The 3,681-nt window shown below is 43.4% G+C and overlaps 1 pseudogene; it reads right to left on the reverse strand.

The window, feature by feature from the left end:
• Positions 1-253: 253 nt before the first annotated feature.
• On the reverse strand, positions 254-3,032 carry LOC138378979 (Y-box-binding protein 1 pseudogene; annotated as a pseudogene).
• Between the last annotated feature and the right edge of the window lie 649 nt (positions 3,033-3,681).

The following is a 3,681-nucleotide window of genomic DNA, read 5'->3' on the forward strand; positions in this document are numbered from 1 at the left end:
AAAAAAAAGTTTGTTATTAACAAAAAAGATGTCCTTAGGTAAAAATAATAAAAACACTATGCTGTATAGATAATGCAGATACTTCTAGTTATCTGGTCAACGGGCAAAAAGCAAGCACTTAGAGTCTTCAGCTCCAATCTCTTGTTCATTTCTTATTGCTGGAATTTCATATTCATTTCTTCATGTTGGATGACTACATCGGAGGATGGTAGAGATGGTAAGCCAGCATTTGCCCAGCCCTGTCCTGCTCAGGTTAGGGAGCAGACGAGTTCTCAGCTGGTGGATCGGCTGCTTTTCTCTCTTTGCCATGTTTTGGTTTAGGGTTTTCTGGGCATCTGTGTGTTGGTAAGTGAAGTTGTGGTGGTACCAACGTTGAGGCGGCTGCTGATCTTGGGTCTCATTTCCTTGATCCTCTTTATCATTGCCGTCCTCTCTGGACAGGCTTTGACAAGGAAGGCTCTGTGGAATTGTGGTCTATAACCCTGATACATATTCTGTCTTAGTGGTCTACCTTGTTTTCCTGCACCCTGGTTGTCAGCGTCCACTTCTCCCTGCACAGGAGGGTGGGAATACTGTGGTGGACGCCCACAGGGTCTCCGCATGTAGTAAAGTGGGAACTTTTGCCTGCCTTAGGGGCGGTGGCGTTGTTGGGCCTGGCCTTCAGGAGCACTCTCTGATCCCTCGTTCTTTTGCCCACTCTCACTATGCTGCTAATTGCGTGGAGGACCCTTGCGATGTGGATAGCATATATAATGGTTATGGTCTGCTGCATTTTTACTGCCTTGAACTGGAATTCCACCACGGCCTGTAAGGTTTGCTGCCTCCACACCCTTTTCTCCTTCAACAACGTCAAACTCCACAGTCTCTCCGTATCCTACACTGTGAAGGTACTTCCTGGGGTCATTCCTTTTATGGCAATCTGGTATACAAATACATCTTCCTTAGTGTCATTCCTGTTGAGGTAACCATATCTGTTTCTTACATTGAACTATTTTACCGTTCCCACAACCTTCCTTGTGATGATCTTCTTGTCCCCGCCGGCAGGCGGCGCCCAAGCCATTGCTTTCTGGGCCACTGGCTGAGGTGCCGGGCTTGGCGTAGGCGCAGCGCTGAGGGTGAGGGCGGGGGCGGCAGAGTAGGTGGGGCCCCGGGCGGCTGCTGGGTCTGGGCTTCATGGTTGTGGTTATGGTGACTGGGCCCGGCTGCAGCAGCTGCGGTTCTGCCCGATGTGTCATGGTAACTAGGCTGGTGGCTGTGGGGCTGCTCGGGGCTCTTTGAGGTCCACTCTCTGCTCCCACTCCCGGTGGAACTCAGTGGCTAGGATTTCAACATATGAATTTTGAGGGAACACAAATCAGTCCATAACACAGACACACACATGCACTTTTCCATATTTTGTAACTCACTGGCTAGATTCCCCATTCTTGATAAACGGTGTGTGTCGGGGTTTGGGGAGAGAGGACTTCATAAGCTCCAAACTGAGGAAACTGTATAAATAGAAGGAAACTCAATATCACTTTCATCCTGCTTCTGAGTAAATAATCTCTAAAGTAGGTAATGCACCCCTGAAAATAAGAGGAACAGAGAAAAACGGAAAATTGAGAAGTCCAGAAATGGTCATTCCAAAGTCACAAGACTTTGGCTGTTGGCAAAGCTGGAAAGTATGCATTTGTAAGACTCCCTAGGCTGCCTATATAATGGTTCCCAACTGCATACCAGAGGTGCTACAAAATGGGATGTGGGGCAAGCCATGAGCAAGTCTTCAGAGAGCATCTGTTTGCACCATCCCTTGCTAGTTGCTATTTGTAATAAGCAGTGGGGTAAAACTATTTCATAATTTGTGTAGACATTTGAAAGCCCAGAGGATCAAATATCTTAAAGGGTGTTGGTGGATCTCAGTCAGCTATAATCAGGTAAATAAAAATAGGGTGAGAATTAATTTATGTTAAATTATATTTGGAGGTCAGTAGTGGGGATTATCATTTCAAAGTGCTGTCAATCTTTTTTGTAAAGTGAAGAGTTTTTAGAATGTGAGCATATGTTTTTTTAATTTATCTTTATGCTTTAAAAGTCTGGGTTCTAAGGGTGTAGGTCTTGGAAATAAGGACTGAAACCTCAGTAATGTTCTTATTCACATTTCATACCCAAAGGTCTTGCTAAATGTTACTTGACCAACTGAAAGAACTACCAACAGATTTCAAGATCCATCATTTGAAATTGAAAGGACCTTTTGAATTAACGGAGCTTGTAGTTTTCAAAGTCTTTTTGGGTGGTGGGGCACAGAATCCTTTTCTCAAAAAGAGGCCTGATGTGGAAATTTGATATGTAAAACAGATAAAAACAGAACTATTCTGAAACAGCAGGGAAAGCCTTCTCACCCAACCCAAGGCACCTCTTTGAAATTCCTCTTGCAGATAAGAGAAGCTGAAATCCAGAGAGAGAAATATCTCACTCATGCATTCACAAATTTATTCCTTTGTCAAATTTTGAGTGCTTGTCTGCTATGTGTGTGGCCCTGTGTACTATACGCTGGGGATACAAAAGGGAACACCAAGAGATGGGATCCAGAGAACACGTGGTCTTAGCTAAGAGCTAAGACCTTCTTATTTCATAGCATAAGAGAAGGCAGAAAATATGGCTGAAGAGGCAGTAGGGTGTTGCGGGAAGGAGAAAAGTTTGCTTTATATGGCTTCCATTTTCTAAATCGAGTATGAGGCAAGGTCTTCAGCTGAAATTCAAAGGGTAAAGATTTGCGGGAGGTTTGAGGAAAGGGCAAATAGGATGTAATCTTCTCAGGGAATAGAAAAGTCAGCCTACTAAAAACACATTCCACAATTGCCAGGCAGAAGTCCAAATCAAACGTAAAACTCTTCACTCTTTAATTGAGCTTGAGCAAATGCCAGCAAAAGAAGATAAGAAAGGAGAAACTGCTGACAACTAGCTTTCCACCAGCCTCATACTTGGGCCACAGGCAGCCCTGTTTTCCTCCTGTAGGCATCACTCAGTGAAAGTCCAGTGCAGGGGACATCCATCTTGTAGGTCTTAATGCCTAACTCACATTTAGCAGGGCTACTATCTCAAAGAAATAGTCATGAATAAGTTTATCAGATGCCTTATTTTTACTCTCCCCTACAACTCTTCGCCTAGTTAAGTATATAAAGATTGCTGCCATGGATCCATGAGTTCTGGGTTTAAATTCTAATTTTGATGCTGGATAGTTATGAAAAATTTCCTTTTCCTCTCTAGATTTTAATTTCTTTGTCTGTAAAATGGGAGATAAGGAGAGGAAGTTTACATTAGATCTAGGCTGACCAATTTGTCCCTGTTTGCCCAGGACTTTTATGGTTTTAAAACCCCACATCCTGAGGACCTCCTCAGTACCAGGCAGACTGGATGGTTGGTCATCTTAATTAGATCAGCCTTTTCCAAAGTGATATTAGATACTATAGGCGTTTTGTAGAAAAAGGGTTCCAGCAAGAAAGAAACTTGGAAAAATTCTGCCTCAACAGCTCTCTTCCTGAAGAACTTTGAACAACGTGAATCTCAGTGAGAGAGCTTAGTGTATAGCATTTTCCAAACTTATTCAACCATAGAACTTCTTTCCCGCAGAGTATCTTGGAAGATGAGCGTTCTATGGAATATACGTTGAGAAGCACTGGATTTGATAGTCGGTAAGATTGC

This window comes from Eulemur rufifrons, chromosome 30 (genome assembly GCF_041146395.1).
Source record: "Eulemur rufifrons isolate Redbay chromosome 30, OSU_ERuf_1, whole genome shotgun sequence".
NCBI classification, from domain to species: Eukaryota; Metazoa; Chordata; class Mammalia; order Primates; family Lemuridae; genus Eulemur; species Eulemur rufifrons.